The 14,806-nt window shown below is 39.5% G+C and overlaps 1 pseudogene; it reads left to right on the forward strand.

Moving 5' to 3' along the window:
• Nucleotides 1-302: 302 nt before the first annotated feature.
• On the forward strand, nt 303-5,196 carry LOC137746843 (uncharacterized; annotated as a pseudogene).
• The last annotated feature ends 9,610 nt before the right edge of the window (nt 5,197-14,806 follow it).

The following is a 14,806-nucleotide window of genomic DNA, read 5'->3' on the forward strand; positions in this document are numbered from 1 at the left end:
AAGTAGAGGGACGTTGCGCCAAAGTCCCCGCAAGAACGCCCGAAACAAGCACATGTCCCCACCGCAGAAACGAGAGGCAAAGAAGAAGCTATCTATATTCTTTCACTGGACGATCTTCCTCGTCATATCATCATATATATATCTCTATATTCTTTCATTCGACGATTCTATCACAAAATTGAAAACCCACTTTTCAGATGCTTGATGCAATTTAATGTTAGTTTTGGGTTATTTTAGCAAAGTGTTGGTGGAATTTGATTGTGTTTGTTGCTGAATAATTGAGTTTTGGTCGGCGGGTTGATATGGCCATGCTGCCTGTTTGCTCAGCCACCTCATGCTGGTCTTCCCTTTCTCAGGTAAGATCTTGCATGCTCCTCAAAGACTGACCCTTCACTGTGATTTTTCTTATAATTTATTGGCATGCAAAGCAAGCTGCTTTAAAGGGTCCTTTAATTTTTACTGACGTGCCGACGTGCCGACGTGAGTTAAGTCGGTTGGTGTGTGGCCGGCTTGTTCAATCAAATCCGCTTCCATGCAAATTAGAGTACTCCTGAATATTGCATTTTCAAAAGAAAGACGAGCTTTTTTCTGAGAATTTGAAGTGTTTTTGTTGTTTGTACGTAATGAAGCATGTTATGATCATCTTGTATTATTTTCTGAGAATTTGAAACAAGTAATTTTGTTTGGCATCATGTCATATTTGTGTAACATTTTTGGTCAAAGTTTTAATGAAATTCCGAATTTGAAATGTACATGTATGCAAATGGATGTCGCAGGTTTACGTACACGGAGGGTTGCATGCCAGTTCCCAATTCCTGAAGGATTTTGAGGCCAGGTGCATTGCGGAATGTAGGGGCTCCCTAAGCTTGTCAAATGCAATGCATTTTCAAAGAGGTTCCTTTAAAGCACACGCTACAAAGTCTTTGTATCCGAACTTCGTGAAAAGCGCAGAACAATCCGTCTCCGGGGATTTTGTTAACAGGAGTTCCTGTTCAAATGAATCAGACCATCTTAAGTGCAAGTATTCAGACATGTGGAGTTCCTCTACTAGAACCATTTATGAACAGCACCCGCGGGGAAGGGTGGAACTGAAATTTGTATACACCTCTAGCCTATTGGCTCCTGATGAGGGACTCGTTGACTTTACTAATCCGTCGACTGAAAATGAAAGTATCTTATCGGCACCCATAGAACCTGAAAGCATATCAGCTACTGATTTAACACCAGGGAATTCCACCTCTGTACCCGACTCCTTAGACATGGATAGTGATAAATTATCCAGTATGAAAACTAGCGTTGAGGGCTTCTTCGACGGGGTTAGCAAATCTTTCAGTGCTTCAGTAGATAAGGGAGAAGATACTGTTAAAACCTCACTAGATTCAATAACTGCATCAATATCATCTGTTGTCAAAAGTGCTACCGAAGCAGTGGATAATACTGTTGGCGGATTGTTTTCAACGGTGGATCAAGCGGGACAATATGGTGGTAGTAAAATGACAAATTTTTCAAGCGACTTTAAGGAAGCCACAAGTAAAGGAGCTGTTTTTGCTATTGATGTCTTGAGACGTTCAATTGCTGTGGTGGAGGATTCTCTATCAAATGGGGCTTCCTTTGCTGTTAGTTCTTACCAGTCTGCCAAGGACTTTCTTCCTCCTGACATCAGTGATGCGCTAAATTTGTCTGAAAAGAGAGTTGCAGAGCTCTTGGGGCCTGCCAAAACTGCTTTTCAACAGGTATTAATATTACGCTTCCAGTCTATAGAGCTTTTTGGTTGAGCAGTAAAAGAAAAAAGATTGCGGTTTGCAGAGTTGTAAGTTATTCTAAATAATTTGTAAGTTTCAAACTGGTTCTCTGAAAAAAAAAAAAAAAAAAAAAAAAAAAAAAAAAGGGGCGGGTTAGTTGATTTTGGTTGGATGCTTTTTTTTTTCCCAAACCATCAGCCCCACTTTGTTATAGTTTCCTACTTTCCGTTATAAGCTTAAACTATACATTCAATCATTTATATCCTGAGTTTTGCCGCTGTTGTAATGACAGTTTTTTGAGTAATATTGTCAGCTGAATCTGAATCTGTGAAAGCAGGTTTATATTTCGATTGAGGGATTGGAGGAAAATCTTGGGTTGGACCCTAATGATCCAATCGTTCCATTTGTTCTATTTCTTGGCACCTCAGCCACTTTATGGTATGGATATCCTTTTGTTCTAATGAAGACTGTTTTTACGTTTCTATTGTCCTGCTGTGTGAGAAATTTATATTTCTTATCAGATATGCTGCAGGGTCATTTATCGGGTGTGGACATATAGTGGTTACGCCGGAGATTTATCTCCTCAGTCGACATTGGAGCTCTTGACAGGGAAAGAGAATGCTGTGCTCATTGATGTCCGACCTGAGGCAAGATATTGCTTACTTTTGGCCTTTATATTTAGTTGCGCTAATACTATTATCAAACCTTTGCCTAACGAGGGCTGAAAAAACCAAGAATTATTTTAATTGCCTAAAGTAAAACACAATGTCCAGTGATCAAATTCATGCTCCTTTTTTAAGACTTTAAATACTATTGCTAAGTGTTTGCTTCTCAAATTTGCCAATGGTTGGTTCTGGAATTTCCTTTATGAAGGTTCTGAGAGAAAGAGAGGGTATTCCTGATCTTCGACGAGCAGATCGCTTTCGCTAGGCAAGTGTGGCTCTACCTGAGGTTGGCTTATAATTAGATTTCAATTTGAAGATATGAATGACGTAATCGTATTACAGATTTGTTAGGGTGAAAGTAGTCATATCCTTTCTCTCCATCTACTTTTTGTGCCTTTGTTCTGAACTTGTTGAACAAAAAACTTCAGGTTGATGACGCTACATGGAAATTAGTGAAGAGTGGAAGGGATCTTAATGACACCTTAACTGCTGCTGTTATTCGGAACTTGAAGATTGTTCAGGTAAGCAGTTTCAGGCTTTTATATATCTTAAAACTATACCAATTTGAAGCTTACTAAAAGATCACAGGAAGATCTTGGACTGGGATGTACCAATTCTCCGTTCTTTAGTGATAGTACCATATTTGGTGACCATGGACGCCTGAAAGTGTCTTACAGTCTCCACCTAAAGAACTTTCACAATTTTTTGGCCCGCAAAAATATGAGAAAGGAAATTCTTAAGGATAAAAACCATTCAAATTCTAGTTTTTAGCACTGCCCTGGTGACCTTAGGTATATTGTTATATTTGTCCAAGGACTTGAACGGGGTTGTATGCTCGTAAAAAGTTGTTCACATCTAACAGCAGGATCTTCTGTCGTAAAACTATGGGAAAGTGCGATGATTAGCATCTGCTTGAGTAATGAATAATGCGTTCTATATTGTTTTGTACTCTTTGTAGGACAGGTCCAAGGTCATAGTTATGGATGCTGATGGTACTCTTTCCAAAGGTATTGCAAGATCCTTGAGAAAGCTTGGGCTCAAGGCAAGTACGTAATGCAAGTTAAAGATTCATATTTTAATTAATAAAATTCATTAGGACTTTTTTTATGGATACTGGTATGTATCGTAAGAAAACCACTCAATGCATCGTAAATTTTTGGTATTTCTGGAATTGCTGAGCAATTTCGTAGATACTAATACCTTGAGATGTTTAAATGACAGAAAACGTACTTGGTTCAAGGTGGCTTTCAATCTTGGGTGAAATATGGTCTCCGTATCAAGGAACTCAAACCTGAGACAACATTTACCATACTCAATGAGGTATTGATCTCTTTGAAGCTGTTTGTTCTTGTAAGTTATAACAGATACAAGACATGATAATATGCTGGTTGGTGAATTTTTACGAATGGCACCTAATTCCCTTGATAATAACCGATGCGATTACTTTCTTTTCAACAACGTTGTTGGATTGCAGTGGCTGAGGCTCTCTTGTATATGTAACGTGGACCTGTTTTTTTTAGCTTTGTTGAAAAAGAAGAAGGTGAATGAGATAAATATGTTTGACAACCAGAAGAATAGTCATGACTGCATTCAACACAGATTATTGCTGTTTTCCCCCTTTCTGCCACTTTTTTACAGAATTGTAAACTAGATTTGAGCTTTTCACTTGTGCACAATTGCAAAAATTGTATCATTTTAGGATGCTGGGGCAATTCTGGAGGATATCAGTCCTTCTCCGGTGCAAGTTCTTGGGTCTGGTGTGGTAAGACAAATTGTCTGCATTAGTTTCTACTTTATATTGATCCGTCTTTTGTTATTACGAAAACTTGATTTTGATTTGTGTGTTGTAGAAATGTTTTGTTGCCATGCAATTTCAAGTGCATCATTCGCTAACTTACGCAACTACCTTCTGTGCAGGGATTGATTGCAGCATTGTATGCACTACTAGGTGTGTGTATATGTGCCTTAAATTTCTCTCTAAAAAGAAATCGGATTACTTAATTGTTTTCCACTCAAGTCCGTACAGTTCTAATTTCACCATATATACAGCTAAATTTTGCTAGTGAATCAATCTTGTTTCACTGTAAATCAAATTCCTTCCCTTGTGCCGGATTTCTTCCCCCATCTCTAATCAGCATGATTCATTGGATTACAGAGTGGGAGAAGACGTTACAACTGATTGGTGTTGTTGGCGTTGGTCAGGTATTATAATCTTCCTAGAATGAGTGCTGTACTTTTTTCTTCTTCCCCTTTCTCATTGCTCTTTTCTTCGATTCCACCAGACCATTTATCGGCGGGTGGCATCTTATGACACCACAGAAGATTTTAAACAAGACGTGAGGTAAAGCTAACTACATTAGGCCCAGTAGATTGTGTCTTTCACCGTGCTGTTGGAATCAAACAACCAAACACCACATTATTTAGATTGTGCTGATTCGAAGTCATTTTATTGTCGTCTCTATGTTATGTTCCACAAAGGCTGCTGCTTGCTCCTGTTAGACTGGGCGCTCAGGCATTTTCATGGACTGCTGGAAAATTGGAATCGAATGGCATTGGACTGCCAACATCTCCTTCATCCTCAGATGTTAAAAACCGAGTATTGCAGGCTGCTGCAAAGCATCAATCTCAACCGTCTGATAAGGAAGGCATCCAAGATCCATCTCCTGACTCAACACTTCCAATCAAGGAGAATGTCGATCTATCAGAAGCATAAAGGCTGATATTTTCTTCCAGTAGGCATCTCCTGACTCGTGTTCTAGCTCAAAAGTTGATCTGAGCTGTATTAGCAGATCAAGGAAGGTTAATTAAGCTAATTAAGTGATAATTCTGTAACAAGGTGCACTCTGAATGAAGGTTGTGCAAAATTATTATTATTATTATTATTATATATTTATAGTGTAAGAATGAAGGATGCTTGTCGAGCAAGGGAGAATGACAATTAACCAACATAATAATTCAACAGGCAACTTTGACGAGTTGGCTCTCTCAAGTTTCCTCCTTATACAAGCCAACTCTCCACCCCTTATTTTAATATACAAACAACGTGATTTTAAGCTCAATTAGCTATCGATGTCGTCATCATCACATTTACGTGAGTTGAAAGTGAGACCTACTCCAATTAGACAGAGCCGAACATGAGCCGAATGTGACACCTCTTCCAGTGACGAGATGAATACATCTACCAATGGTCTTCACACGTCAATTGATAGCTGATAATTGACACATATTTCCCCCAAAATTTAAAAGATTTTAGCTTAAGAGATTTTGCTTGGGGACAAAAAACACATAAACAGAAAGGTCTCTCCTTTTTTGTTCGAAACAGAAAGCTTTCTGGAGATGACGTATCCTACTGTGTGAGAAATTTATATTTCTTATCAGAGATGCTGCAGGGTCATTTATCGGGTGTGACATAGAGTGATTATGCTGGAGATTTATCTCCTCGGTCGACATTGGAGCTCTTGACAAGGAAAGAGAATGCTGTGCTCATTGATGTCCGACCTGAGGCAATATATTGCTTACTTTTTGGCCAGACCTTTATATTTGGCCAAAAAGGGGGATCCGAAGCCAACAGAGCTCCCCGCTTTGGTTGCGCTGATAATTTATCAGAATTTTGCCTAACTGGGGCTGTAAAGACCAAGAATCCTTTTAATTGCCTAAAGTAAAACACAGTATGAGAGAGGAAATTCTGAGGATAAAAATCATTCAATTTCAAGTCTTTCACATCTAACAGCAGGATCTTATGCCTAAAACTATGGGAAAGTGCGTTGGTTAGCATATATGCCGTGAGTAATATGCTAACCAACGTACTTTCCCATAACTATTAATGAAGCCGTGATCCCGATAGTAATAGTTCTATATATTGTTTTGTACTCTGTGTAGGACAGGTCCAAGGTCATAGTTATGGATGCTGATGGCATTCGTTCCTAAGGTATCGCTAGATCCTTGAGATAGCTTGTTGTGTATAATACATCTTTTAATTAATAAATTCATTAGGATTTTTCTTATTTGAGACACTCATTTGTAAAGAGAAGAGTGGAGAGAGTGAGAAATAGGCTAGTTATGGATGCTGATGGCTCTCGTTCCAAAGGTACCATCGCAAGATTCTTGAGAAAGCTTGGGGCTGAAGGCAAGTACATAATGCAAGATAAAGATTCATATTTTAAATAAAAATAACATTAGGACTTTTCTTATGGAAACTGGTATGTATCTTAAGTTCATCATAATTTTTTTGAGATGTTTAAATGACAGAAACCGTACTTGGTTGTTATATGTACAGTATAGAGTAGCTTGCGTCATTCATAGGAGGCATTTTCGTTATTTATAGTTAACTTGCTGTAATCATCTTTTTGTGTATTGTATTTTCGTCCGTGGCAGTGGTGATATTAATGAAGCCGTGATCCCGATTACATCTACCCGATACAGTACAGTATATTGATGCTCCTAAGCTTCCAAGTGTCAAACCTTGGCTTGCCTGCCTGGTACGATGATGAGCAGGAAGAGAGCACTTGAAGAAGCCTTTACTAGCATTTGGAACTTTTCTTCAAGTCTGTAATTCTTCTTGTTCATGGAAACAAAATTGTACAATTTATTACTCTTGAAATGATCATTATTTAAAATTACTGCTGATGCATTTTTTGCGCTTTAATCCATTTATTTGTTTGTGGGTTTTTCCTGTATGTACCCTTTAACACACAAAAGCCCCAAACCCACGGAAAATTGTAAAAGAGAAACAAAGAAAATTAGGGTTTGAGAGCAGAGAGATGGAGGAGCCGCAGAATCAGAACGTGAAACGACGGAGGGTGGAGTCTGAGGAGTGTAGGTCTTTGTATCTCTGCACGGAACAGGTTGCGGAGGATGGCCTTCGTTACATTGTCCACGCCATCAATCTCGCAGATTTGTTATCATGCTCCTGTAAGATTCACGTTCAACCTCCTACTGTTGACAGCGGCGATGAGCTCGTGACAACCAAAGTATGCGACCTTTGTTCCTCCGGTGCCGGTCAATTGCCCTTGCTGCGGGATTTGGCTTCCACACATGACAAGAATCTTTGCCACTGGCCTGGCTGCGGCGTCTTTCTCCCAAATCATTTTTGCCAGCGGCTTGGAGCCCGGTGAAAGACGCCCAGGACCCTCAAGGACCGCAAGTAAGAAGATTTATGTGTTTGAGACAGATTCTAGTATCGATTCAAATCCTTCCATTAAGCCCCGAAAGCAGCCGCAGAATTATACCCGAGGAATTCATTGGCAACAAAACCCAACCGTTTATGGTTGAGTTCAACGGGGACGACGGGAAAAGGGATCTCTATGCTCTCTCCGGTTATCCCTTTCATTTGTGTATCCCTCCCACTTTTGAGGTACTTTACGGGACATCCAAGGAATGGGTTACTCTGCCGGATGTTCCATTCTTCCACTGTCTATGTCCTTATTTTTCTTATGCTGTCGTGGGCACTAAGATATTGGTCTCCAGCCTCAATGCTCTGGTGTTCTGCTTTGATCTGGCCGAGAAGGAACCCAAACGGCACACTGGAGGGAACTGTGCTTCTTCAATGGCATGGGCTTTCCCTTCGCGGGCACGGCTTTAGTCCTTGACTTGGATGATAGTGACGATGAAAAGCTAATGTTTACGTATCAAGAGACCGCCGAAGAATATTCTCTTTGGAACCTAGCCGCTTACCGTGTGTGTATGACGGAAAAAAGTGAATCTGTTGAGCTGCTTGGCTCTAATCTGATCAGTTGCCTTTGCAATTTCGCTGTAATGTATTCTGGCGGTATAAGTTGCTGGATTTAGGGGGTGGAAATGTGTGCCTTGTCGTAGGCTCCGACAACCCACCAATGGACGATGACAACGGCCCACCAAGGGACCGTCCACCAAGGGACGATGACACTTACGGGCTGTGCTCCGCGATGCGTTTTCTTGTCATAAGATTTCACTTTTCCTTTTCGAGGCGGAACAATACTATGTCCGTCGACATCCTGGCGTCTCACATCTTTGAATACGATTTCTCTTGCTGCACTGTCATTGCTGAAATGGTTGGTTGCTTTCTGATAGGCAAGCCAACCTTAGAGAGCGAGTGCCATCCATGGACTCGTGAATGATGATTGACCACTCACGCTCCAGTGCTGGGTTGCTTCTGGTTTGTGCTGTAAGTAGTCCCTTACTTTACCTTTTCCAGTATCTTCGAGCATGCATATTTACCGTATGATCTAATTTCTAATGTTATTGATTGTGTGGCAAGATTTATTTGTGAGTATTGGATGTGCATAGGTGTGGCCACTAAATAAACACCTGCTATTATCGGGCTGGTAGTCCTTGATGAGTTTTAGCAAGTATATACATAACCCTACATCTACATATGTAGGCAGGCGACAAGAAGTACAAGTAAAACTTAATACTGTTGTCATTTGTGCCCTTGATCATCATGTAAGACAAAGAGGATTCGGATTACTGGTACTGACATAAATCTTAAACTTGACTGGATCATTCATTATTCTTTAGGATTAAAAAGTTATTTCATTCCAAAATCTTGAAAAACAACCTAAAAGCATCGGTATGACCTGCAGCGGAACTCGTGTCCTTTGTAATTATATATCTGGTATATAATTTCTCACCTCAGATCATTATGCTCACTTAAGAGAAAGAAGGCAACGGATGAAAGATCTTTAATATTCTTTATTCCAACATCCGTCGGTCCTCCACATATTTCTAGATACCTGAGGTTTTTAAAGCCAGCCAATTGAAAATACAATGGAAAAAAACAAAAAAAAAGAAAAAAGAATCTTGGTAAAAACCAAACCCCAAACTGTTTTCGGAACTTAATCCTCTACACTATGACCAACAGCCTCTTGAGAATAAAATTTAAAAGATCAGGCAATTTTGTGTCCACGTTCTGCAAGTATTATCAGTAGAATTTAGCATGATAGTTATGTACTTTATCTCACATAATAATGCAACTATCATACCCAAGAAACATAGAAATCCAAATTATCTCTAAATTATGGTCTTCAACATTTCTCATGTAAAATTTTCCAATCCAAAAAACACATTAAGGTTACTCTCGATACAAATGCTAAGTCTGCTACTTCAACTGAAATAACTTCTAGACACAATGAGAAAATAAATTACGGTAACTCGTTATGAGAAAATAAAGCAAATGATTCCAATTAATTTATCACTAATCTAAGTTCTAAAATGGTAGAGGTGAAAGAAAAAACCTATCACCCTGCTCGCTGTTATCTATGAAATCCAAGTTCCACTACATGATCCTCTCCAAGGAACTAGAAGCATAACCACAAATAGAACAATCAATAAAAAGAAATGAGTAGCATCAAATTCACATGTTTAAGGCAATAAGAAAGAAAACTAGGAGGAAGTGGAATAAACCATGAAAAGCAGTATGAAATGTTCATATAAATGACATTAAGAAATTAGAAGAATATAGCAAACAACCCGTATTACCTCCTATGCTTGAGGAAGCTCAAGCTAACGTTAAACCTCACGAACAGGCCAAACACCATAATCAACAAGTCGGTAAAAAATGAACTAAATTTGGCTTCCAACATCATTTTCTTCTCCAGGAGTTGTTCTTTCATGTTAAAAGGGTCGTGCAAAATTTATTTTATTATTACTAATTTTATAACAGTAAGTTTTGTATGACATTCTGTTGACCCTAAAAATTACAAAACCTACGTGGCGCGCAGGCCGAGTAATTAATAAGCTAACTACGTCCTTCGGTCGAATGCGGGGCGTGCCAACTCGTCGGCCGAGCTCGGCCGAGGAGTAAAATTTGTTGATGTTGCGTTGAGCGCGTCGGTGACTTCTTTATCTTGCGATTGCGGCCGAGGAAGGAACAAATCTCGGCCTTTGGATTCTCGAGCCTGAAGACAAGGCTGCTAGTTCTACGAAGTTCAATATCAAATTCGGCTTTTATGGTGCCGGATGTAGTAACCTGGTAACACCTCACTTCGCCGAGAAGGCTAATGAGATGACCTCTGCCAATAAGGATTTGAAAATCCTTCTCGACCGAGACTTGGATAGATAACCAGTCGGCCTCGACGCAGTGCTGTTTATCCAAACTGAAGGTGCTTCGGGAACGGCTGATTCTACGGCAACAGTGCTGTTTATCCAAACTGAAGATGTTCGCCGGTTGCCTTCACAGTGCTGTTTATCCAAACTGAAGATGTGTCGGCGGAAAAAGAAAATAAAAAATCTCAAGATGTTTGAGAGGTTTTGCGCAGGGCAGTTGGGTGTTGAATTGGAGGTCCTCTCTATGGTGTTCGCAGCCTTGTATTTATAGAAGCAGATGTGTGGTGCGGCTTCACTTGTGTAGAATTTGATTTTAATTCAAACTCATCAGCTAGAGTCTAGGTCAAAGACTTCTCAAGGTAAGCAACAACCTATCTTTTAGATATCATTTATCTTTAAACGATCCGCTGGATATAGCCAATATTAGGCTTAGATAATCCAATATATATTAAGAGATAATATTATGATTAAAACCACAATATTATTCCTTAATAATAATTGAAAATTATCTCAACCACTTTATCATCCAACGGTCTAGAACTTTACTCATCTAACGGCCTTGATTGTATGGGCCGATAGCGTAAATTTAGGTCCAAACATTGCCCCCCAGTTTCCTTGAGCTTCGGCCCATAAGCCGAATGGTTAAGGAAATTAAGTCTTTCCAGCCAGTCAGGAGTACCTCGACCACCTACTTATCAGGCCGAGAGAAACCTGTTGCTGTGTTGAGCCGAGAGAACATGATCCTGGCTTCTTTTGACCAAAGAACAACTTATGGTTGAAGAGAAGTGATAAGCAATCATGAACCAAGGTCGAGAATAATTAGGGGGTAGGAAAAATAATTTGGGGTCAATAGTTCGGCCGAACTTTCTTTTATTCGGCCGAAGAATTGTATTCGACCAAATAGTTTTGTAAAGTGGGCCGAGGCCGAGGCCAAGAAGAATTGGGTGTAGAACCTATATATATATATATCCCATTGTATTCGGCCGAACTTTCTTTTATTCGGCCAAAGAATTGTATTCGGCCATATTTTCTTTTATTCGGTCATATCGTTTTGTAAAGTGGGCCGAGGAACATTAGCTAGATACGTTTCGTGGCCGAGGAACTTCATTGTCGGCCGAGGTCTTAAAGTGGCCGAAGACCATCATCACATATATATGAATCCAAAGCCACAAAAAACAAAATCAAAACTTGGCCCATTGGCTTTGGAATGATGTTGTCGGGCATGCATATTTCTATCACCCTTTTTTTTTTTTTTTTTTTTTTTTTCCCCGGGGGCTCAATGCTCATTGCCCCCCCTGTATTTTCTTAAGTATCGGCCAAGAGGCCGAATGGTTAAGAAAGTAATTTAGCACATGGAAATAAAAGTGGCCGAACCATAAATAGGAGGAGGCCAACGATGCTTTATTCCAAGCCGAGATCTTATAATATCAAAATTCTCAAATTGATTTCGCTCTAGGCCAAATAAAGAATTTTCTCCAAATATTTGTAACTTGGTGAAAATTTTTTCATTTTCAGCCGCCGAATGTGTTGAACAATTATTATGCCCCACACGCATAATTTCGGCTTTTAATTCAAACAACTTAGCCGAATGAGATTTCTCTATATCGGTGTTATCACTAATAATCATATTGATTGGCGTAGTTTCGGCATCTAAAACCATGTCTCCAATTACCATATCAATTGATGTGGTTTTATGGTCCGAAGTCGTGTATCGGTATTGTTCGTCATTGGAACACTCCTCTAAAGAAACATTTTCTGAGTCAATTCTTGGCTCAGAAACTTGAACATTTTCTTCTAGGCCTACCACACTTTCAGTCTCGACCGAAAAAATAGGTGGCCTTTGTTCCTCGACCAAATTAACAATTTTCTTAAGCCGATGTCTGATTACGGCCGAAGCGGAAAATTGCCCCCCAGTCTTTTCAACCAACCATTCCTCAAATGGAATTGATTTGTAGTCGAAAACGTAAGGAAAATATTTTCCATCTAGCCAGGCATTAAATCGAGCCCTGTCTTCATTTACCCATTGCTCTTGCAGGGCAACATGAGCTTTTATTCTCAACATGTAAGCGAATGACTTTTGCAACTCTTTATGGCCACGAAGAACTTTTTCCACTTCCAAAGATCTTTTCCGTTCTTCATTGTGTTTTTTCAATTCCTCTAGGCGCTCGTACAATCGGCTACGTGGAGCCGGATTGGAATCTTGATATATCATATAAACTTCGTAGTTTTAGCACTGGGTCCCACTGGGCGTGCCAAAATGTTGACCCTAAAAATTACAAAACCTACGTGGCGCGCAGGCCGAGTAATTAATAAGCTAACTACGTCCTTCGGTCGAATGCGGGGCGTGCCAACTCGTCGGCCGAGCTCGGCCGAGGAGTAAAATTTGTTGATGTTGCGTTGAGCGCGTCGGTGACTTCTTTATCTTGCGATTGCGGCCGAGGAAGGAACAAATCTCGGCCTTTGGATTCTCGAGCCTGAAGACAAGGCTGCTAGTTCTACGAAGTTCAATATCAAATTCGGCTTTTATGGTGCCGGATGTAGTAACCTGGTAACACCTCACTTCGCCGAGAAGGCTAATGAGATGACCTCTGCCAATAAGGATTTGAAAATCCTTCTCGACTGAGACTTGGATAGATAACCAGTCGGCCTCGACGCAGTGCTGTTTATCCAAACTGAAGGTGCTTCGGGAACGGCTGATTCTACGGCAACAGTGCTGTTTATCCAAACTGAAGATGTTCGCCGGTTGCCTTCACAGTGCTGTTTATCCAAACTGAAGATGTGTCGGCGGAAAAAGAAAATAAAAAATCTCAAGATGTTTGAGAGGTTTTGCGCAGGGCAGTTGGGTGTTGAATTGGAGGTCCTCTCTATGGTGTTCGCAGCCTTGTATTTATAGAAGCAGATGTGTGGTGCGGCTTCACTTGTGTAGAATTTGATTTTAATTCAAACTCATCAGCTAGAGTCTAGGTCAAAGACTTCTCAAGGTAAGCAACAACCTATCTTTTAGATATCATTTATCTTTAAACGATCCGCTGGATATAGCCAATATTAGGCTTAGATAATCTAATATATATTAAGAGATAATATTATGATTAAAACCACAATATTATTCCTTAATAATAATTGAAAATTATCTCAACCACTTTATCATCCAACGGTCTAGAACTTTACTCATCTAACGGCCTTGATTGTATGGGCCGATAGCGTAAATTTAGGTCCAAACATTGCCCCCCAGAGATCGATAAAATAAATTAAGAAAGAGTTGCACATACACAAGTAGGGTTCTGATTCTTGTTCTCATGAAAGTGCGTGACTACCGTTCGTAAGAAATTAAGCACCCCCACCATACTATCTTCAAAGGGACCTTGGATCACTTTAAAATGTCCTCCGTATGGATGATTTTATTGACTTGATAGTGATCATTATGTCTCAAGGGTTGTTTCCATTCTCTAAGATATCTGTTTGAATTAAGGCGTGGCAGAACTTCAGCGGGGAAGTAAAACCTCTCGCAGCTAGATAAGTGGATGATACCACAAGTCCATGATATCACGCCTATTAACAATGAAATAGATAATATGAAGTTTATTTGATGTAGATTTTTGTTCTTTATTAAATAGAAGTAATTTCACTGAAGCACAAAGTTAAAACTAGTGAACAATAAGTACACCAGAATGCATACACATAAAATAGAATTAACAGTGCCCTACAGTAGCCCCACTGGCACTAACACTTGAAGTCATAACCTCTAATGCATGCAACCAAAGTCATATTAGGCGGTTCATAACCAAAATCTTAAGCAAAATCGTGCCGGTTGTATTAACAACAAAAAAAGATAACATGAAGTTTAATAGATAGTAGTTTTTCATTTTTTATTAAAAAGAAATAATTTTACAACCTGACAAGAAGGTTGAAGGAGAGAGGATTGGAGGCGGAGGTAGCGTTGGAAATAAAGATATCGAGCTTTTTGTAAAAGTCTGTCAGCTCGGGTTGACCAGCATCGTCCCCAAGTATTCCTTTCACACATGCCTTCAATTGCGTAACATATAGAAGGTGTGTAGTAGTAGATGATATCGGCGGTGGCTCAATATGCAATGAGCCATTTATGACATTAACTGTATCATCATTTAGCAGACCATGCTCAATTTTGTGTTTGGCCTTCAATCTACCCAATTCCTTGATAATGTCCCTTAAAAAAATAAAATTTTATTCATCATATTAATTAAGACCAAAATCAATGAAAATTTTGTTTTGATAATTTTGGTCTTAGTTAGTATAATGAATAAAATTTTGTTTTTTTAAGGGATATTATCAAGGAATTGGGTCGATTGAAGGCCGAACACAAAATCGAACGCGATCTGTTGAATGATAATAAAGTTAAGG

The sequence above is a fragment of the Pyrus communis genome, chromosome 10, assembly GCF_963583255.1.
Source record: "Pyrus communis chromosome 10, drPyrComm1.1, whole genome shotgun sequence".
Taxonomy (NCBI): Eukaryota; Viridiplantae; Streptophyta; class Magnoliopsida; order Rosales; family Rosaceae; genus Pyrus; species Pyrus communis.